Source organism: Mesitornis unicolor, unplaced genomic scaffold (genome assembly GCF_000695765.1).
Source record: "Mesitornis unicolor isolate BGI_N332 unplaced genomic scaffold, ASM69576v1 scaffold2609, whole genome shotgun sequence".
In the NCBI taxonomy this organism is placed as follows: Eukaryota; Metazoa; Chordata; class Aves; order Mesitornithiformes; family Mesitornithidae; genus Mesitornis; species Mesitornis unicolor.
The window spans coordinates 92,756-117,030 of record NW_010209041.1 but is presented as its reverse complement, the minus strand read 5'-3'; positions in this window follow the sequence as shown (position 1 = coordinate 117,030).

The window sequence follows — 24,275 nt, the reverse complement described above, 5'->3', positions numbered from 1 at the left end:
TCTTACAGGATTCAGGCGGATCTGTGTTAATTGAAACACTTATTTTTCAGTGCAAACTCCAGTGGGCATAACTAAAACCAACCAAAGTTCATCCGCCTGAAACCAGCAGAGAAGGGCTGCGTTAAGCTAAGAAGTAGAGGGACTTGTATCTGCTGTGTATGTACACAATGTGAAGAGAAATGCTTCCTTATTCCTATTTCAGGATGCCATACCTAAAGTGAAACCATACAAATGCAGAACAAAGAAACCTGGAAGAATAAAAATACAGTTTTCTCATGTGGGAGCAGTGACCATCCCTTCTGCCACACATTGTAAGAAAAACAGAGGTCTTCAGAATATAAAGGGGCTATCAAGAGCAAACAAAGTCAAAACAGTTTACAGCTCTCTCCACATCTTTTTATTACTCTTTTCCCCTCCTTTTCCCTTTAGTGGGAGGTACTATACAGTCTATCAGATTTTAATGTGAAACATTTGTGCACATATTAAATCTTGTGATTGCTACTTGCCCAGAACTATTGGGTGATGATTCAGGTGATGGCTATCTGCATATGCTGTACGCTAAAATTGTAATAAAAACTCTGTATATTACATTTTGCTGTCATTCTTCTCTGTAAGTATATATTGAAATGAAGTAGAGTTCAAAGACATTACATTGGACTGTGATAGAATCAAGATGTAAGGACATCTGTCAGAAACAACCTCATGGCTAATATTTTCACAGTAAAGTTTCTCTTTATTTATATATAGAGTGAGAAAAGGATTCTCATATATGATTTCCTCTTGTCTCCACCACAGGTTTTTCCTGAGGAAAGGCAGTTGGCTCAGGTTTTAACCCTTTGTCCCCTTTCTTTGTTTACTTTGGCTACTTGTACAGCAAAAACTATTATTTTTTAAATTAAAGCCAATTAAGTTACTGGCTGCACATGTCTGACAGACCATCAAAATTTAATTCTCACAAAAATTGCTTGCAAAAAATCAAAGTTACCTACATAGCCTGCAAGATAAAGACTCATGCTGATTCTGCAAGCCTATTTCGTAAAAACAGGTTACAAAATAGGGAAAATACAAGGAAACTGGAGATGATAATTCTTTAGTATTGGTGTTCCAGCACTAGCATTCTTGTACATTGCCCCTTTCCAGATAAAACAAGAATGTCAGCTCTAAAGATCTTACATTTTAATAGAAATCTGATCTATTTATGATTTGTTCTTCCAAGAACCGATGCTTACATACAAAACCAAGCTATATACAAACCTCTGAAAACATGAAACATGTAAAAAGAGATTAAGATTTATCTGTGCAAGAGAAATATGCAGTATGAAGTATATTTATCATACCAGTTTATTGGCAAGTGGTTTATATATTTTACAATGTCCTTGAATGAACAGTATATTAGATAATGTAATGTAAATTTCCAGCTCCTTTTATCAACATTATCAGAATTAGAATTGTATCATGGGGGCTGGCTAAAAAAAAAATAAAATTAATGATAAACATGAAGTTATTTAGTCATAAGAATATTTTTCAGCTTTTCAGCTGATAAAATAATTGAGCCTGGAAAGTAGATAAAGCAATCAAAAAATATAAATATACCCTCCCTCCCTCTCTCCCTCCCTCACATATGTGAAGAATTAAAAGTATGATTAAAGATATATTCAAAAATACAAAGTCTTCTGTTTTAACACAAAACTGGCAGGAGTTGACTTGTCATTTTACAGATAAATTGTTTTTGTTGTTATTTCACCCTTGCAAAACAAAGATTAGTGGTTGATTGCAGTGGAATTCTGACACCTGTGAAGCCCATTCTGTTTATTAGTTAAAATAGGTCATTGCTTCAGCCTTAAACTTTGTTGGTGGGTTCTATGTTCTTTTTAGCTATAACCTCCCTTGACTCAATCAGTCTTTGATGTATTGCATGGACATTAATAGAAAGAACAAGGTATGCCATTGAAAACAAGAGGAAGCGATGTTACTGCAGTACATGAATCTGTTAAGGGTTGAAGCCAACATCCTCTGATCTTAATGGCAATATTCCTCCTGATGCCAGTGAAGCAGGAAACATAAGGGGAACAGACATAACAATCAGTTTTGCTTGCTTTTCACATAGAGTACTTCTCATAACAGGGAAGGGGACCTTTGTGAAAATGGAGAATGGATGACAAAAAGTCATCCATAGAGTAAAACTATACTCACTGAAAATAGTTTAAGTCATATGGGATGTTTTGTGACTAATTTTATTTCAAGTAAAGAAAATGAATCTTATGACTTACTAGTTGCAGACTACACGAATCAGTAGCATGAAGCAGTAGATCTTCAGACTCTGCCCTACGTTCAGAAGGAGCAGAGGTGCGATGCATTTCTTAATTTAGGTGTTCCTGCTGCTTGCGAATCTCTAGTATGAAAGTCTGTGCTTTACCTCCTGTGTGAGGGCATATATGTGTGTGTGTGCATCCAGGGATGTGAGAAAGCAAAATGGATGAGTAATTCCCACCGGACTGGCAGGAAACTCTGAAGTATGGAGAGACAGTTGAAATAAATGGCAGATGTCTGAGCTTGGAAGACTGAAATCCTGACTGTATATGCTATATAGGGAAATGAAGGCTGCTCAGTCTTGTGTCCGATCTTCTCAGCTGAGGAAAGAAGAAAGCTAAATGCTTTCTTGAACTGGAAGTCCATACAAGAAAAGATCTAGGCAAGTGTTTAAAACATCCTGGTTGTATCTATATTTCACTTAGAGGCATCCATCACTTTGAAGGAATCCAGGCAAGTAAACAGGGAAGGTGCTGACACACACCAATAGGTCCCCCAGTTTGGGTAGTAAGGAGGCCCTCTCTATAAGTGCAACATGGAGGGTTACAGTCCTGTAGTCAGGGGTTGGTGGCCACCTTGGATTATGGATGACACTTTGGATCAGACCTGCCCCAAAGGCCGGAACAGCTGCTATTGACTGCTAGGCACATCAACACTTTCTTCAGTGACATCCTTCACAAATGAGATGCAGGACTCCCTCAATGTCCTTTCTACTGCAAAATGGAAGGGGAAGCTAAAAAATGAAGCACTTCTAAAAAAACCTCTCCCCCCTACCTGCCCCTCCCCAGTCTAAACCTAAAAGAAATGTGCTGCTTTTCCAACAATGTCATAATGTCAGTTTAATAATTTTTCTTACCTGGCTGAAAGGGCTTCAAACCCTACAGAAATATAGAGTCAAAGTGAAGGAAAGAGGTTGTTGAGTGAGTTTCTGTTTTAACTCTGGGACTGACCCCAGTGAAAGAAGTATTGTTGTAGTTACAGATGACGGACATGGAAATTTTTTTTTTCTTTCAGTAAACAGATCTCCCTTAAGATTTTCCTATATTACTGACTAGTGGACATAATTATATAATTCAGTAAGGACACGAAGGCTGAGAATATCTTACTTTTATTAGAAAAAAAATAAAAATAAAAATTTCTATGCCCATGAGTTTGCATCCAGATTCCACAAGCAGTTTAAATCTGGTGTCAGCATTAGAATTTCAGCTATAAAAGCAAATTCTTTTTCTGACTTGTTTCACTTAGTTTACAAAGATAATCTTGTGTTTCCAGTGAAACTTCTGTGGCAGATAACTATAGGAATGTTAGAGCTGGCAGAGTAGAAATATTTTTTAAATAAATTACTGAGATTTTTTTAACTTTTAATTGAAAACTAAAAGACTATATATTTTTTTTTGTTTTCAGCAGCCGTATGATGGTTGGTTGAGTGAAAGCAAAAACACTTCTAGAAGTGCATGATCAATTTTCATGTTCAGTGAAAAAGTGAGTAATTTTAGAAAAATAAATATTTTGTTACTTAATAGCCATAAACTGTCAAAAAATAAATTGAAAAATAACATTCTTGGTTTGCAGTGATCATCTGCATAGGCATTCAAAGAGCATATATCAACTCATACCTTTTTATCCCCTTAGACCTTATAAGAAAAAGATCACTGTTGCCTGACTTTGCGATTTGTATGAGCATCTCTTTGAACTTTCTGCATAAAAAAGTAATCTTTAAAGATGCAGATGTCAGTAAGGTTAATATTTTGGACCAACATACTTCTAAAATCTCCTATGGAGGCAGAATGTCTACCGCATAACATGTGCAGCAGAGCATAGCATCACAAGCTATTAATATACAGGCAAAACTTTCACAGAAAGACACTCCTCATTGACTAGCTGTACTAACAAAAGAGAATCAAATTACAGGAGCCGTCAAACCCTGTGCTTGGGGAAATAGGTAGATTACCATCTGTGCTTTGGCAGAAATTTGGCTTTATGGTAAAGAAATCTACAGTTGCATACAATGTAAGGGTTTTACAGCTTCTTCTGAAATATCCAGCTCTGACTATTGTTAAACACGGGAAAAAAACTGTATGAAATTGATTAGTGTAAGTCCTTCTGATCCTTAAAAAAAATTTCCTGCATTGTGCTATGTAGCTACTGAGCCTATTATAATATGTATAGCACAATCCACCCATTCAGTGAGACGTACTTAAGCTTACTGCAAAGTTATATTAATTAACAAATGTTGTGAGGGTTGAGTGGCAAGAACTTTTTCTAATGAACAGGACTTTTGTTCTCAGATTATTTTGTTGTGCTCTTGATAAAACATAGCCTTTTAAAAACTGTTGATAGTTCAGCCTCTGTGGTGCTCTATTTTATTGCTTAGCTTTTTTTATATTTATAGTTAAAAATTATAACTTGCCATTTATTCTTTTATTCTGAAGCATATTGTGGTCAAAAATAATTTTCATTTCTCAGAAAGTATAATTTAGTGTTACCAGCTTCTCTGTTGTATTTGTGAACATCCATGTAAATTACATGTTGGTTTAACCCAAGGAAAAATCAGCTTGTGGACATGGCAAAATGAAACTCTGTATACAATAATATACAATAATTCCTTCTTGTTCACACAGCACTGATTACAGTTGTATCTTCTTCTCCATTTAATTTAGGAATAACTGTATGGGATTAGATCAAGTATGCCTCATCACCTACTACATCCAAATGAGAGAAAAAAGCTTGAGAGAACAAAAACATTGAGGAAAGATGCACATGATCTGAGTATCACTGTGTTAAATGCCAAATGTTGGACTGAACACTAATGCATCCAGTAAGGTTGGCTTGCCTTCCAGTTATTTTGATGGTGTCACTTCATAGTGATCCCTGTTCATTTCAGATTGATCCCATATAATTTGTATACAATATATCAATCATTTAATAAATCTGCTTTAGGAAGCTATTTGCAATTTTACATCTCATGGAAGTATGACATCAGATTTCATGGTGTTATCCTATTTTACGACATGTTCCCCAGTTGCTGTAGCAACGCTGTTGCCATGGATTACACAGTGGGAGTCAGTAGGGTCAGCAAAGATCAGAGCCCCGCCATTCTTCATTCAAAGGCAATTGTCCCTGAAAAATGTGACTTACTTCAATATTTAAGGCCTGGGTACTGATATTAAACCAGAATGATGCTTCTGTTAAAAACCCATAATTAACCTTGTCTTCAACTCTAGGTCACACAGTAATAGCAATTTCATAAAGTGGACATTCCTCTGTCTTTCATTCTCGAAAGCCTAGACAGGTTTTAAATAATATGTCTTTTGGAAAAATACATGGGTAATCATTGCAATTTATTTTATGTCATTATCTGGGCCCTTGAGACCTCACATTCCCAGCTTCTCTCCCTGAGGTAATTGCATACATCTTGGGAATGTGTGAAATGGTGTTAATATTCAGTGCACCATGCCTTTTCAGAGGATCTGAAGCCTACAATGGTGCACTGTGTAGAGGTCTCTTTGTGAAAACTGTTTTTTTGGGCAAGTGTAATATGAAGCAGTTCTTTACAGAACCAGGGTCCCATGATGTTTAATGATTCCCTGAATCCCAACAAAGTTTTTAACGGTTTTAGTTGTAAAGATATACTCTGCAATTTGGTGATGCTACTAACATCAACTGATACACTCCATCAATACCTTTTTGCTTTCCTCAAAGTACCATTTTCATCTGTTAGTCATTCTTCTATTTAATAATATGTATGTCCTCTATGAATTTTATGGGAGAGAAATTTGCTTATAGAGAGACTGTTTCAGATTCAAAGCTTCAGCATGCAATGACTGAACTCTTTACACTCTCATATCCTGCATTGTCATCATGTTGTACAAACTGTTTTCAAAAAAATTCCCTCACTCAAGGCCAAGGCAAAGAACAATCAAGTTCCAGGTGCTTAAAAGCATTAGGATTGAATTTATTTCCTGTAGAATTTAACTTGAAAAATGGTAGGAGTGACCTAATTTCCTGCTTCACAGAATCAGTTGTCACTACTTAAGATACAAATCTTCTTGAAAAAATTAGAACAAACTTTGTCTTGACAGTATTTTTTCTTTGCTGCTCCTTAATTAGTCTCCGATAAAGAATACATTCCCATGTATTAAAGACACAGCAATTAATAACATTTCTTTCTAAAGTAGCTAGTTACTTTACAAACTTACTTTGTAAGTTAGCCTTGAACAGTCCTGTGAAACCTTCAGGTACATCCATTTAACAGAGAAGATGGTTAATGAATGTTGCAGATAATTTTTTTTTTAAATTAAGTTACTAGTCTAGTTATCAAACACATATTCTGCACAAGAAATTTAGTACTTTGACACCTTTGTTGATGAAGTTGAAGATTTGATTTTTTTAAAAATGCCACTTCATACAGTCTTTAAAAGCAAACCCATTCTCCTATCCTCCATAGATCCTGAGCAGTTACCTGAACTTTGGTGACTTGCTGAAAAACCCTCCCAAAAGAGTACAGAGCACTCAGGATTCATCTCACCCATTGGCTGTGCATAAGTGAGGAGTCTAGGTTAAGTTTGCTATCTAAACTCTACAGCAATGGAGAGAGATATGCCATTCATCCTGTCCCTACAAGGTGTTTTGGATGGATAGGTTATGGAGGGAAACTCCCAGTCCTATTGCCCACCTGTCCTCCAGAGCACTGTGTAATTTGCTGAGGGAGAAAAATTTATTCAGTTCGTGGAGTAATCCAGTCTCCATAGGTGAAAATGTTGCTATAGGTTTCAGTGGACATCTCCTTCTTTCAAGCAGTCCTATATAGTCTCCTTTCTCCCTTGCACTTACCTTACCTGATCATTTTGGGTATCTTAAATGTTAAGCTATGAGTGTTCTTATCATAGCAGTGACTTCTGTTATGTCTGAAAAGACAAGGCTTGCTTTTCTCTGAGAAGGTAACGATGGTACCTGACAGGTCACTTCCGTAAATCTTAATCTGAAGTGTGGCTTTTGTGATATCTCTAGGGCTATTCAAGCAGTATTTGTCCATGACAAGTTAAAGAAAGTGCACTATTTGCTATTCTGATGACATTAGCTATGCAGATGAAACATGAAAAATAATTACTTTCTCCAGGTACCATTTTTACTCTAATTCAATTTAAAAGGGATAAGATATCAGTGATGTGACATGCTCAATTCAGAAATCATATGAAGACTATGACTGACGCTGGAAAATGTAATGATTCAACAATTGTTTAGCTATTAGAAACATTGATTTCTAGACAGCCAATTGCTTTCTTCGGTAATTCATACTCAGAAACTCAAATGTAATTTTGAAAAATGTAAATTATTTCAACATCACACAGTGAAATGAAAGTTGATATAACTGAGGGAGTTGTTAATGTCATAACATCACACAAATTAATGCACATGGGAAAACAAATTGTTACACATTTTCTTTGACTCTGAACTTGGATCCAAACTTCAGTCATACGTCAACTCATCTTTTCCAATTAACAACACTGTTTGGAATGACTTTCTTTTTTTCATGTAATCATTTTTAATGAACCTTCTGATCAAACACACCTCATTATCTTTCATGAGGAACTAAGACAGTCAAGCTGATTACTTAGAACAGTTAAAACTGCTTTACATTCATTTAACTTTGATGGGATGAAAAAAAAGTGAAGGAAAATAGAAATATTTACTTCATAAAATTCTTAAAGACCTTTAAAAGTATGTTGTAGTCAGATGATCTTTTGGACCATAGGTAGCAGAAAATAAATAATAACTTTTATCTCCAGTTTGTGACTTGTAAAAGGTAATTTTTAAAGGCAACGGACTTAAATATAATAAATGTAGGGGGTTTTTTTTCAGTTTGTTTTCCTGTCACATCCAAACAGGAAGCTATTTATAAATGCATAGAGAAAATCAGAAGCTAAAGTCAAAGTGTATTACTATTTGATAGCACTTTATTATCATGTCTAAATTCTTCTAATATATTTCTTCTTCAGCCAAGACTTCTTTTTGTTTGGTTTGGTTTTCTTGGCTTTGTAGCACCTAACTAGGGTAATTACTTATCTTTCTACGTGGTGTCACTTGTAACTCCAAATTAAAATATACCTCTGTAATTAGATTTTAAATACATTTCTTCTAAAAGGGTGAAATGACCAGTTGTTACTAGATAAATCAGCACACTGCTGTTCTAATCAGTTTAACCTCTCCTGCACCTTTGTGGTTTTTTAGAGGAATATTTTGCAAGTAGACCAATCCACTTAAATCAATGAGGCTACCCTAGGTGGAAGAGTAATTCAGAATAAGTAGGCATAGCAGAATTTAGCCCTGTGAAATGTGTGTTATAAATAGGATCTAATTTCTTCTCTCTCTTTTTTTTTCCTTCCCATTTTGCCCTTCTCTTTTGTAATTATCTCTGTTTAATTAGAAATAATAATAAAATTGAGTCACAGCTTTCCTTTCACCACACAGGTCACTTAATACCATCCTCCTTCTTTCTGTGTCAAGGGAAGCTGAATGGCATTTCCTGAATGACATTTCAATAGGAACCTACAAATACAGTTTAACAAAGAGATCAAGGGATACTGTAAGGACAAGGCAGACTTCTTTTTCTTTTTTTTTTAAAGTGTGAATAGCCCCACTAATTACACACCTACACACTCATACACACAGATTTTTTGCCTCGCTCTTCGCTTCATCCAGCACCTCCGGACCGTGGGGGTTTGAAGCCTGTTCCGGCACAAAGCAGGTACGCTGTTTATTCCCCATGTAAACAAAGCGTGGGTCCCCATCCTCTGCCAGCTCACTGGTGAGTGAGATAAGCAGACCTCCTATTGCTGAATTATGATCTTTCTTTCAGGCTTATGCCCCCAGGATCTATAGCAATCCCTCTAACAGCTTGAAAAATGGAAGCGTTTTCAAAGACAAGCTTGCTGGTACTGTGACTGACAGACTATGAAACCTTGTTGTTATTCACACTCTGAGAAAAGACCATTCGTTTGATTTCAGCTCGTCTTTTCACTGAATTGTTTCCCAAGCAGTTATTTAAGTGATGATAACAATTTTTTAATTGCAGGTTTAATTACAGGGAAAAGTCAATTATCTCATAGGTACAGCATTTTACATAACGAAGGAGCCAATTTGAAAACAACAACAACAGCAGCTAGATTATGGCTCTCTCAAATATTTAAATTCTTGAAATCTCATGTAATTTTTTTCCAAGTAATCTTTGTTTGGTATGGCTCTTAGAAATGGTTTATTATATTTAAGATGTTCAGAAGTTTATGATAAAAGTAGCAGCAGCTTCTCAGAAAAATATTTTAGATGTGTTTAAATGATTTCTTAATAAATTTAGTGATCTCTACTGCTAGATCGAATCTTCTAAACTGGTGTAAATCAAGGCAGCTGCAGAGTGGGCTGTGAAGGTCCCTTTATATCAGAGAAACTTTTGGCCATTTTTTTCAGGCTTATGTCCCAGGTTGGGTAAAATTTGTTAACAATAGGTGAGAGTCATGAAATATCTGGTCAAACAAAAGTCACATTGACCCCTCACATTAAAAATACAGTACTCCACTTGAAGTTTTGCCTACACACAGGTTAAGCCCAAATTTTGTGCAATGTTGGACCATAAGTATATTCAGTTACAGCTTTTGAAGTTGGTCTCACAGGGAAAATCCCAGTCGTTATTCAAAATTTTTTCCAGATCACTACTACAATAGCTGTCTGTTTTTCAATACAGTAAATATTTATAAGGAAAACTGCCTGTCCGAAATAATATAACAGCTGTCTGCTCCAACATCCCCCTAGTGATTCCCTCTATTACTGTACTGCTGTTCCAGTCAATCATTCCCGTTTCTTGAATCAGCAAAGTCTTCAAAGTCTCTCATTCACACAGGCGGATATGGAGAAACCTGTTGAGATCACAGCAAATCCAATCCTGAGAGAAAAGGAGGAAAGAATTATCTCAAAAGATGTTTAATGTTAACAGGATAGAAAAATGCCTTTAAATGCAATTTCAGCACCAGCGCTGTGCTAGGCAATGAGGCACTGTTGGTGGGAACACAGGAACAAATTGAGCAAACGTGTGTAATCTATGTCTACACAAACAGGAGTGTGAGGGAGACTTCTCTCATGCAAACCAAAAATGCAAGTGCAGTCTTGCCATGGCTTGATGACAGTAATCCCTGATATTATGTAATGTTATGGTTCTGAGGTTCAGCTGTGGCTTTCCTGCTGTAGGGCCAGTCATACAACAGGAAGTCTGCTACCACTGCCTGAGGCTGATGTTGTGAGCACACTTCTCTTTCCTACCATGGACCACAGTCATGAGCCCTGCGAGGTGCTGGCTAAATTTACACTGATGACACTGGCCATGAAAAAAGTGCTTGTGCAAAGACCTCACTATTAGGCTCAGCTACTGCCCCTTTTGCAAGCTTAGCCTCTGGAGCAGCCAAAAGTACTGCAGCACAGATGGGAAGCTGGGCGTGCATGGGCATTGCTGGACATTCTCATGCAGCCCTTTCCAAACCAAGTGTAAAGCAAACCTGCAGTGGGATATAGAGTATTCTGCGAGAGCACTTTGCATCCCCTTAGGGACGAAGCTCTCAGTGCCCTTTATTCATGCAGGCCCATCAAGGAGGGGTGTACATTGGTGTTTTCTAAAAGCAGGCAAGGTGGAACATTAGGTTTTTGTTAAATTAGAGTTCAGAGGTTCACATTTAATATCAGTCTTTGAGTGCAAAATGTTCTCCTTTCAAAAAGAGATATATGTGCTGAGTTCACCCTGTGATGCTAGAGAAAGACATGGAGTATCTCCAGTATCTCCTGGTTTCTGAACACAGCTGCTTAGATGAAAACTGGGTGCATTTCAAAGTTTATCACCTGGAATGCAGTACTTTACTGCCAATTTATGCATCTGTTTAACACCAGGATATCCTACTACATCTTAGACTTCTTGTTGTATGGGCTTCCTAGGCAACCCCAAAAATGGAAGCAAGATGGAATCTGAAAGGTATGAGCATGCTCCATTATGAAGACTGAAAGCAAATATTCTTCAGTTTTTACGCAGTTCTTTTTACAGGGCAAATATGCACCGTCCAGCTATGCATTAAGCAACATTCATAACAACTGTTACTTGTGGTTGTTCTCTCTTGCTCAGGAATTTGCTATGGGCCAGGAACAGTAAATTCCCTGTGGCATGGTTTTTTTTCAGTGAAAGCCACAAAATTGGTCACTCTTGGCTTTTGATAAATGAAAGGAAACCACTTATTTTTTAACACTGCTTGCTTTCTGTTGCTATTTACCATGAAGACAATTTAGGGCTCCTATCTTAAGATAGATGATGTTCAGAGGAGTAAGTAAGATGTAAGTATGCGGCTGATGTACTGTATGAACCTTGGGTTAATTTTGAGCCTTGAGCAGCAGTTACAGTAGTCACAGATATTACAGCAGCCACAAAAATGAGATTTTAGAAGGTCACCTCTCCCATTGTTGTTTGGTTACCATGTTTGATGATATTGCCATAGTTTGAATGTCTAGGCAAGAAGGATGAAATTTTTCCCACTAGAGGTTTCAGGGCACAGTGGATATCCTCTTCTGAGTATTCTGGAATTAGTTTTAGAGCTTCTAATAGTCTCTCCAAGTTATTTCAGTGAAGAAATAAACCTCAAGAAAGACTAAAGTACTAGTAGTCCTATCTATACCATACGTGTTTGGACAAAATGCCAAAAACGTCTTAAAGTATAACATTCTTTCCTTCAGAGCATGTCTGAAACTCTCTGCAACAACTTTTGACTGCCTTGATACTTCTGCCAGAGCTGATGGTAAAGCATGGGAAATACAAACAAATAGAAAGAACATAATTCCAACTGTAATAGCTTAATTTATCTAAATGTAGACTCTGAAAACAATTAGTGTCTATAAAATTGTATGTATGTGTGGTGCTCCATTATGAGTTTTTAACTGTGGAAATTTACACTAGAGATTGTCTCAAATTAATATTCTAATAAATTCTTGATTAAGAAGTACATATTGTACACAATATTGTCTTTTCTTGGACTCAAAAGTCAAATGTAAAGAATTGTACAAGTCTTTCAAAAGCTTCCCCTGATCCATTGAACTTAAAATAGATTAGTCTCAAGGGAAAGTCAACTTTCCAGACACTGCAATTACAGTGAATGATAGCAAGCCAGAGACATCCATTTAATGGAAAACTACAGACCAATACAGCTAACTACATAATTCGCTTTTTCTTCCTCCCTACACCGGAGATTCTGTCACGTGTTGCTGATCTACTCAATACCAACATCTCTGCCCACTCTAAAAGTCCAAAAATTGAGTAATAAGAGATATTTGACACTCAGTGGAAAAATGTAAAATTGCAGTTGATTGAAATTAGCCTTTCACTCACCAGAGAGACAGACAACAGAACACTAGGAAGAGATCTTTTACTCTGTTTCTGGAGCTACTCACTGAGATATTAATAATACTGCTATACAGAGCATTGAGGACTCAACATCATAACTTTCACAGGGCAACTTGCTGAAGAGAATAATTATATGCAAGGCATGTATTCCTCTATACAGCCTTTTAAGCAGTGGGATTAGTGCTTCTAAGCACAAGAAAGCCCCAAATATAAGCAGTTTCAGGGGATAAACACAACATTAAGAACTCCATACTCCACCTGTGTAATGACTGTGCAGCCATGCTATTTTATGCTATACTATTTAATTTGTCAGAAAAGAGGCATGGTTTGGGTCCTAGGTCTAAAGGAGCATGACTGTTACTTGGAAGAGATGTTAAAATATACCAGAAACCACCTAGATTGTAGGAAGCAACAGTGCTGAGTTAGTGAGCAATAATCTGTCCTTTCAGGCAGTGTTGGTGTAGGGGAACTCATTAGCATCATGTTTTTGTTGAGCTGCAATGTAGTACTAGTGAAAAATGACAAAAAAGGGAGTGAAGGTGGTGTTTTCTTTGGGAATTCCCCAGACAGGAAGGAGTTTCTAAAAGGAAAAACCTACTGTCTCACTGCAAATGCCTGCTGTGAGAGAAGCTTCTTAGGCAATTGTGGATGGAGGTAATGTGGAAAGGTCCTGAGAGTGCTAAAATTATCCAGGTGTCAAAACTAGACTTTCGTTCTTTAGAGCACCACAGAATGGACACAGTGGAATCTTTGTCACCTGTTTCCCATTTCTAGTGTCTGGTACAGCTCAGCTAAAGTTAGAAAATATAATTCAGGTTGCTGAAATGTGTTGAGAAAGATGTCACGGCTGTATTTGGCTTAACATGGAGTTTTAAAATGAGCATAGAAAATGGCTTCCCTGGACAGTTTCAAACGTGGCTCATTTTTGGGACATCTGTGTAGTATTATTCTCATTTTACATCATGGTATTTTTCACTTTCTTCGTCTTCCCATAGGGAGGGTGGAGAATTTAGCACAATCTGAAGATTCTACAGTAGCAGATGATGAGTAACTCTCAAAAAAATACTGCTTAGGTTCACTTCATTTGTTAGAGGAGCATACCCTGAAAAATTCTGAAGAAACTGGAAATTTGTAAAATAAATTATAGAAGATGTTTCTTGGTAATTTTTTGCAGCTATACATGACAAGAAAAATCGTATAACTAAGCAGTTGTCCATTGAAAAACTCTTGAACAAGCTTATGATGTGAAGCTACTGTTTCTGGAATATAAATGATCACCTGTAGCAGCTGCTAGTACATAAATATTCTTATGTCACTGGTTGCTCATAAACCCTCATCATGATTTAGCCTACTCCTCTCTCTCTTTTAGGTCTTTCAGAAGATGAGCTATTTTACCAGTGTTCAAATTCTGATATTTAAGTTTGAGGTATAAGAGGCAGATGTTTGAACTGCAACTCAACTGTTCATTTTATCTTCCCTTAAATAATTTTAAATAAAAATGTTTAAATTATCCATTATCACTTTTTGTTCTCTGAAGTATGCATTTAATGACAAATTTGTAATGCTACATAACAATCTATTGTATAGCTTGTATCTAACGCATTTTCTTTTTCCACAGAGCCACTAAATATATTTTCTAAATCTTCCCAAACTATTTTCTTCCCCAGCCTATATCTTAGCAGTCTTTGATCTGTAACAGTTTCTCACACTTCTGTTGCTTAATCAGAATCTGTCCGGATGAGGCACTAGTATTGCTTCGAAGCTCTTTAATCAGTGTATTGGATTAATGAAATTACATGCCTGATGCATTAGAAATCTCACCTCTAGTCTCCATATTTGCAGGTCCTTTTGAGTCCTTTGTAGCCTTTTTTTCACCATCCTGGAGGCAGGATTTCCAGCCTCCACAGGCTTATGTGCTAATGTTACTAAACAGAGCAGTACACAGAGAGATATTTGCACTAGAAAGAAGGAGGAGGAAGAATAAATAGCATATTAGAAAATAAAGTAAGTGTTGCTTTATTTTCAACTAAATGGAGTCACTATAGGTATAGTTGAAATAGGTTATGTATTCAAGAAGAAACTTTTACTGTTCCAATACCATACTCTTGAGGTTTGAAATCCTAGTGCTTAGTTATATATGTAAATCACATAAAGTTATTGTTCCTTGTAATAATGAAACACTGAGCCCCTTGCATTTCAAAGGGAAAAGGCTCCAAGGAAGTTGAAGGTAACTCAGAGAAAAATATGCACAAGAATAAAATTTAATATAAAGCTACAAAGAAATAACTTTCATTTGTGAGCAAAGTGGATTCTGATAAGGGACAGGTATCGTTTTTAAAGTATTCCTTCTGCCTGCAGGATGTAGTAACACTTTTCAGCATATTCTAAGCAGAGTTGGATCGATACAACCTTAATGACATCAGTAGAATAGCAATCATAATTTATGTTATCTGAGGATCTGTCCCTTTATATTTAATAGTTACCTTACTCAATTTTGTCCTCAATTTGTAATGGTTACTATTCCGAAAGAGAATTTCACCATTCTGCCATGATGCATGTTTATTTTAACCTGCTTTATACCAAAATGCATGAAACACCTGCAGATATCTCTACAGAAAAAAAATATGTTTCAATCATGTCACTCATAGACCAGTACTGACAAATGGATTAAGAAGTTCTATTTAGAAATGCAACACTGATGCAAACCAAATGCAGAATTATATGGGATTCAAAGGGGGTTTAGCTTATACATTTTTCAGAAATTCTTTATTCTAAATTTAATTCTGAAGAGCTAGGTAAAATTCAGATTAAAATTATTATTGCTTTCATATTTGGTTATGGCTTAGTTTTAATGAAAAATGTCTTTTCAGTTCATGACATCTGTAATAAACATAACAACTTTGCTTTGTCTTTGTTCTGTGGACTTTGGTAAGGAAGACCTTTCAGTATTTTCAAGGGGATTTAATTAGGGACATTTCTGAGAGATTCAATGAGTAATTGTTAAATATATGATATTTACAATTAGAAGTTTTTAATTAGAAACTTTTCTGGCTCCAGCTGTTTGGCCTAAGATGTGAGAGGGAGGATTTAGGAAACCACAGAAATGTGTGAGGAGACTGAGAAGACGTACGGCTGGAGGATGATGAAGAGCAGTGGGATCAGGGTATTGAGAGGATGCAAATTGAGCACAGGGGAACTGAGATGAGTGGGAGATGTAGGAGTAGAAGAGGTTGCAGGCAAAGGGGAGACAACAACAAGGTCAGAGAGACAGAAGGTGGTGGGAGCATGCAGTGGTTAGGGAGATGGGGAACTGAGGTAATAGGAAGAAAAATTAAATGGAAATATGTTTATTTCCCACATGTATCCTAACCATATCCTGTATAGACTTAAATCCCACACTCAAAAAAGTCCTCTTGCATGGCTACCATGTGCAGCACATGAGCTCTGGTTGGGTCAAGCTTGTATGAAATATGCTGAGGTTTAGCCTTTCTCCAGCAGACACTATGATTAGCCCAGTTTAAACTGGTGTTCATTAAAACAAATCATAAGCAGAAATGGCTGCCAATAGGGAGTTAATGTCGAAAGTATGCTTCAGGGGAGTCCGGCCAACAAAATACCCTTTTCCATACAAAAATTCATCACCTTTTGAAAACCCAGATGCTGGGGAATCTGGTAATGAATGGTTCAAGAGATGCGGCCAGTTCACAACTGAAATTTAATCCTTCCCTAATCTTTGCTACCCTACTCGGCATATGCCCACCCATCCCAGTTTAAACGGTCCCAGAGTAATGCTTGCAAAAAATGTATGCAAAAGTCAGAATAGCAAATTTCTATAAAAGGTCCACTGTAGGAATCAAGTATGACAGGTGATCAGTGTTAAGGAAACAAAGAATGTACTGTAAAGACATTTCTCTCTCTCCCTCCCTCAAATGGCCTTGAAATGCTCTAGCTCAATAAGGAAATCTGTTCTGCCTGATTAATAAACACACCATTTTTATATTGTAATAGATTTCATTAGGACACTAGATTTGGCTTTCTCAGTGTTAGTACAGGCAGCATATCAAATTGCTCCGTATTTTTTGCCCATCCTGCAATGAAAAAACAATGTTCAGCATATTATAATAAGGGCAGGAGGAAGACAGACGATGACGAAATTGCCTTCTTTCATGTTACACATGTAGGTAAAGGGACTTTTTCCAAATATGTTCCTTTCTTAAGGAGGATCTTCCAGATCTCCTAAGACTGAACATGTTTTATACTGTTCTTCTCTTGACAGAAATCAGACAAATCTGAGCCGATGACTTTTTTAAAATTTTTTTTTCCCCCTTTTTTTTTTTAAGTGGAAAGCAAATGCCTCTGGCCAGCAGTAATTACATTTGCAGCTCCAAAGTTGCCTCTGGCTCTGTCATGCATCTAACTAAATATCCTTTTTCTCAGTGAATCACTGGGTTTCTTTGTTTTCAGCTAGTTACAAATGTCTTGTGCAATGCCTGTCCTGAAAAGCTATGAAAAATACTTCATACATTGTGAATAAGGATGGCAAATTTAAAGCTCATACAGCCAGGTGCAGACTGCCCACTTTATGCACCTCATTTAGGAAATGCAATCCATTTTTCTATTAATTGTTGCCAGGTGACTCTCTGTTTAGTCTGTACAGTCAATGGAGAGATGGAGACACCTCATTTACACATCTTGACTTGCTTTTAATAGTGGACTCTACTCAGTGCAGCTGGTTTTGGAGGTCATACATAAATTTTGGATTAATTTCTTGGAGTCATGAATCACAGAATTATGGAAAGCCCTTCTTATTTGTGTCCCAGTTCTAGCTTTAAATGCTCAAAGAGGCAGGATCCTGTGGTGATTCTGGCTGAAGCTTCATGAGACTCTGTCCTATTCTGTGGTGGAAGAGGTTGTTCTCTCCTGAATGCAGAGGGGACCACACAACAGCAATTTAACTGCAGAAAAATCAAACGATCTCCTCATGCTTAACAGTCATTGGAGCACTACAAAAATCAGTGACAGCTCCCCCAGATATTGATTTCATTGGCCTCTAAGTCTCAAAAAGGAGTGGTAGAAATGATTCCACATCTCTGAAAGAAGAATGTTTCCTGGAACGCATTGCTTGTCTGTGCGGCGGCAGCCGTCCCCTCCAAACAAAGCAAAGGAACAAAACAACCTCTTAGCACTGAACTCCAGCAGAAAACTGCTAAACTGCCATTTTTTTTTCTTCTTCTTTTTTTTTTTTTCCAAAACAAATTAATTCCCTAACCATGAATATCTGAAAAACTCTGAGGGTCTGGAACTTCTCAAAACTTTCAGGTTTTTAGGTAGACAAAACCATTCACTAAGCAGTATCCACATAGTGTCACCCAGTAGCACATCATTGTCTTTTATGAGAAGAGTGCTTTACAGTCATTACATGTAGTTGTCAGGAGGAAGAAAATTTAAGACTGCTGATTGAAATTTAACCCATTTTCTCATTTGATAAAGTAGTTGCCTCTGTTGAATAAGATTCAGTCTTCGACACAAAAAACCAGTTTTAATCTTGTATAAAAAAGATATTTAATGACCTAGCATGCCAGTTCTTAGAATTCAGGATAGAGCATTTGTCAAAAGCTTGATATAAATGACAGATGTTTATATGTAATAGAGCAGTGTAACAAATTTTGTTAAGAAGGGTATGAACCAGATGTTCACAATATTGGTGTTTTGAGAGGAAAACATCTTTTTACATTTTCTGTGACTCATGAGCCAAAAGAAAATGTGTTTATCACAGGAACTCACACTTTAGACCTTATCCTTTCAGCAGCAACATAAAAATGATAAAGTATCTGGCATAAGAAAGTATCTAAACAGCACTTACATTTTACGAATACTTGTGGGACCGTGGTATGAAATTTTTCACACTTTCTTTATCTGTATTATTCCAGATTTAAATCTAAGCACAAAGGGTTTAAAAGCATTACTGCCTGTAACATCTGTTCAATTATTTTTAATCAATCATAATGAAATCTGAAGGATTTTGAGGAGTAAAAAATGACACAGTACTTTGTTTTTTCTTCAACTTTATTATTGTGTGCAGAGCAACCAAAGCATTTTAAATTGCTTATGTTCCTCTAAGTGATACCTGTTTACTACGCTGAGAAAGGGTTAAAAGACTTCATTTTCCTTAGTCCTTGCAGTACTTCTGGCAAAGCTTTCCTTCTCTGTTAATCGAAATGTGAATGGTAATCCAGAAGCTGCAGATTTTACCCCAATTAACACTTAGAGTAGCTTGAAAAACAACAACCAAACCCACTTTAATTTCAATTTGCAGAATGCTGGATTTAATCCCCTGTTTTAGAGATTGAATTGAAGCCATAGAATAGGGAGAGGGTCCCTTGTTAAAATAGATTAATTATTTGAAAGTATGCAAGAGGTGGATGGAATGGAAGAGAGTTCCCTTTGATAAACATTCACCATTCAGTTCCTCATTAGTCTGCTAGGGTTATGCATTTTGAGTCGAATGAATGTTGTTGGGCTAGGGAGACTTATTAACAGATGTCCATGACAACCTTGAGACTGAGCATATCAGTTCAAGGCCAGCAGTGTATCTAAAAATATTCAGAAAATTGGCTGTATTTTGTGATCTTTTCACAATATTCTTTATGTCTTCTCTACCCCCATTATATACATACTGTGTTGCTATAGTCACACTTTACACCAAAAATAGGATTTTAAGACCTCTGAGAACAATTTTTTTGGCAAAAACAGTGATATGAAAGCTGAATTTGTCTTCCAGCACACTTGAAATAAACGGAAAGCATTTGTGTGTGTACTTAGGAGAGCTTTCATAGGTGTTTAAAGGAATCTTAATCCCAAAATATTGGTAAGACAAATTCATACTTTTTGATTCTTGTGTCCAAGGTTTAATATGATAGATTAAAAAAAAATCAAATAAAAAAGAGAATAACACCTTGTTAATTGCGACATTACTTTTTTTTTTATATGACGAAATGCATCCTTCCTAGGATGTATGATTATTTTAGTAACTTGATGCTACCCTGTAACGCTCAAGGAAAATCAATGATGTAGATGCCAAGACAGAGTGCAGGCCTCTTACAATGTCCTTTCCAATCTGCAGGAAACAAAAATGAACTATCAGTGATGGTGATAGTCCATGTGATGAAAAACAGTAAAAGAACAAGTTATAGCTCAACACTGTTCATTCAAGTATTTAAGGTCCTCATGAAAGCATAAGAAATGGGAAGAACATATGATTTTCTTAGATCACTTTCACTGCATGAGGCATTGGCACTGCACTTCACTGGAGTGCAAAAATGCCTGCAAAGCTATAAGTCAGGTATTTGCAGTTTATTTTATTAGTACTAGGCTGAACCACAAAATAGATAAAACAGTTTTATGGCTTACATCTGGTTGAATAATAAAACATATGGCTCTGGAGTAAAGCATGTGCAGCTGTAATTTACTGTAAATATCCAACTCAGATAGCTATGGAGATAAAAAACTTATGGCATGCACTCAGGGTTTATCCCACTATCCATCACTACTTGAATATTTATGATACTCCGACATTTGTGGTTTATATGTTAATTAGCCACTTTAAAAAAGTGGAGTTTTCTTTAGGGGATTCTCTTCTGTGTACAACAGATATGAGTTCATAGGGAGTGGACACTTCTGGACTCATTTGTTTCTCCTACTATATCTGTTTAGCAAGTCCTTCATTACAGAGTGATTAGAATAATAGACCTGTTACTGATATTGTAGGACATTTTCCAATATACACTAACATGTGACATCTTTCTCATTTTTTAAAAATGCTTTCCTTAATCAGATTTTACATGAACATGGGCAAAGAGTTTCTTCTCTTGTTTTTATTATTTTCAAGTATGTCTGATAATAACAGGAGATTAAATAAATCAGGCTTTGTTTCTTTTGGGGAAATACATCTAAAAAGTGACATTCTGAAAAATTTTTAAGTCTTTTGCATTCACAAATCAAGAATACTGAAGGAAAGTTTTTTGGATCCCTCTTATAGAATACTCTGGAGCTGGACTGATAGATGGTTTTTTTTTGTCAAACCCAAGTGTAAAAGTGCTTCTCTAGTCTTCTGATTGATGAAGTAGGATGTGCCTGAATTATTCTATCAGCTTGAGTTCTAGCCAGAATGGGAGATCAAAACTTAGTTCTGAGTTTGATGCCTTAGATTTAGAATTTATTTCTCTGACTTTGGACAGGGACCTATGTCACAACCAAAATTAGAGAGGACTTTATTCCAATCTGAATGTGGCCAAAGGGGATGAAACACCAGGGATACTACAACCACTGTGTAAACATTGCACTAAAATTTGGCACCAGATTTTGGAATTTGTGTCAACATCGATCGGTTTTGATGCTAAAAGGTAGCCTGAACCCCAGTTAGTGTTGAACCTAGAAGATGACTTTAATACTCCACATATTGTCAGATATGGTTTGTCTTCCTTACCACCTTACAGTCCAGCCCCTGAGATAGTGGCCCTCTATTGTGGCATTGACTTCCAATAGATATTTCTTGTTCCACTCTGAGAAACTGAAAACAACCTTGCAAGCTCTCCTTTAATTTTCTAGTCATGTTTGTTTTGGAAAATATGTCCATCTGAAAAGGTGCTGTGGTCTTAAAACCTCTCTCAGTCCTTCAAACCAAAAGCCTGGTGGTTCATGGCAGAAAGTATGCTCTGAAAGACAGTGCAAAGACCAAACCATCTATCTTAGAAAGCTTGGAAAAGATGGGATCAGTGATCTCCCTGTTGTACTTTTCTCAGTTCACTATACACTCTCGACTGCCTCCGTCAGATCTTTGCTGTGCACTTACATCTCCTTTCAGACTGTTCTTGAAGATTTGTCCTTGAAAGATTTCTCCTAGTGGAGAATATCTCCTGCTGTCACATGTCATACCTCAGAATTAAAGAATGCCATGCACACATAGATGGACCTCTTCTCCTGCTCCTTCCTATAAAGAAAGTTTTTTCCTCATTTTCCATACCCTTGGGTGAGAAATGCCTTGGCATTGAGTGGGGACTTCAGTTTGACAGTTTGCACCTTTCCAGTCACAGTAGTGAGTGGTGAGATCTTCTGAAAGTTTCCTCAGTGTAAGAGATTTTTGGTTGAGAATCCAGTTCTGCCTATTGAAACTGAGCTTGCTGATCTATTCGTGAAATACGAGTGTCAGAAGGAATGTCAGTGAGTGAAGTAGTGAAACTAATTGCAAGAGAAGGCTGGAACAACTGAAAGATGAAACCTTGTATTTATCCAAAGAAGATTCCTTTAGTCACAATGAATCAGGGATGCAAATGTCACCTCTTGGTCTGTCTGAAAAAAAGGTTAAGAGGTATGTGATTGCTCCTGCAGAGAAAAAAGAAGATAAAACAGAAGTTTCTATGAGACCTGGAGACACTAGGTCTGCCATTGCATCTTATTTTTCCTTTTCTCACTCTGCTAGATGTTTGACCTAAGACATTAATCCAATCAAAACCAGTGTGTTTTTGATCCATACTTGAGGGATAATTCACTATGTGGTGTTGTCTTTTGGAGCTATCTTTGAAAAGCAATTGCAGTTTTAAGGTAGTTCAAAATTCAGTTCTTATCCTTTAATTCAGGCAAAAGATACTAAGGAATACATACTTCTAGAGTAATCCCATGTGCATAACCAAGGACTAGTTGCCTGCCTGCTTTAAGGGACTTTTAACAATATTGTCTATGAAGGCCAACCAATTTGTGTCCTAACTATTTTTGTGTATTAGTTCTTCTCTTCTGTTACTTTAAGGGATTTGCAACAGCCTACATTTTAGATGGACTGTGATCTCACCAAGGATAGACTTATGCTTGACTCCAATGAGCTAGAAGAAACTGTGTAAGAAATACTTGGTTTAGCTTTAGATTCTCCTATGGATTGATGTATTGCTTGGGGCTAGCAATGGGGCTGATGCTGTTGCCATGCAGAAAGTTTTTGTTACTGAATTTCTAAGTCTGATTCAAATATTTTTCTCTTTCAAAAGTTATTGTTTTTAATTCAGTGAGGTGTCTGGCCAGAGAAGTAATGGGCACATTTAAGGGTTTATGACATTGATATTGCTATTTTTCTTCAGCAGCTGGGGGGAGCAAGAGAGCTTGATTCTCTATCTGGCCCCCATATTAGATACTCTCACCCCAATCATTTACTATACAGGAAAATGAGGAAATCAAGAGGATGAAAATTAATCAAACAAAGAAGAGAGACTTAAAAAAATCAGTGAGAGAGGCTTATCTTAAAGCAATTTCACAAGAAAATAAGATCAAAACCATAGCAAATTGCATGCAACCTACGAACCCAGAAAAGCAACAATTACAAAACAAGAGACTATAAAAAAGACTATGCCCTATCATTAACTCTTCTTACTCAGCTACATGCTCAGTCACTAATTATGACGAACTCATGGACAGAAAACAGATGGATCAATGCAGAATCTCTTGGAAGACAAAGGGGGGAAAAAAAGCAGCAAACCCAAAACAAAACAATAAAAATCTCCTTTATCAATAAAATTTCTGCCACGCTACAGTAACAAATGAAATGCAAATTTAACAAATTAACCATGTGATTAACACACAGTAGGATCACTTCAGGCATTTTGTTTTTCTTCTTGCCAGGATGTAAGCCTACTGAGAGCTATTGCTGCCTCAACATTTCCACAGTGGTGTCATAAAAAGGATTCAATGACATTATAGAATCTGCAGCCCTCTATTTTCAAATCTGTAGTTTGAAACAAATCTGTGTTTTAAACATTAAGACACCTTTAGTACTACATGTTATATACCTTAAAGGGGAGAAGAAAAAAATAGGCAGTCTTCTGGAGCCGATTCTGGGCTTGAATTTGACATAACTTTCATTCTGTTCCTTTTGAAAGCTGTCTTTGAGTCAGTGTTTGGCTCAAACTCTTTAAAATGATAAAACCCTCCCATCAGCATTGATGGGACTGTAGGTTGGGATGCTATAGCTTAAATGATGTTAAATGAAAGTTATACATCCAAAGTCTATACAGAATCCAGAATCAAAACAAAATTTCTCTCCTTGATGCATGCAGTTAAGCCTGGTATTAAATAATCCAACTCTTGATTTCTTTAATTTGTGAGAGGAAGAGAGTTCTTCAGTGGATTTTAGGAAAAAGAAGTTCATTTCCCTCCTCTGTGAACCTGGACATTTAAAAAGGGTTGAACAGAGAGCCATATTTAATTGAATGTCACCAATGCCATTTAATCACATACAGACTTAATAATTAAAAGCATTATTTCAACATAATTTCCAAATAAACAAATGAACACTGGTTTTTATTAATAATAGATTCTTACACTACTTTTTTTTTGTTATTTCAATCAGATGTAGGTTTGTGCCTTAGAAGTTTTTGCATGCAGATATAAGGAAAATGGAATCTTTACTCAAGTCAGTGGGGGATGATGGCTCAGACATTTTTGTGCCTGGTGACAGGATTGTGAAACATCTTTAGTGCCACTTCACAGGAGACTTCATTTC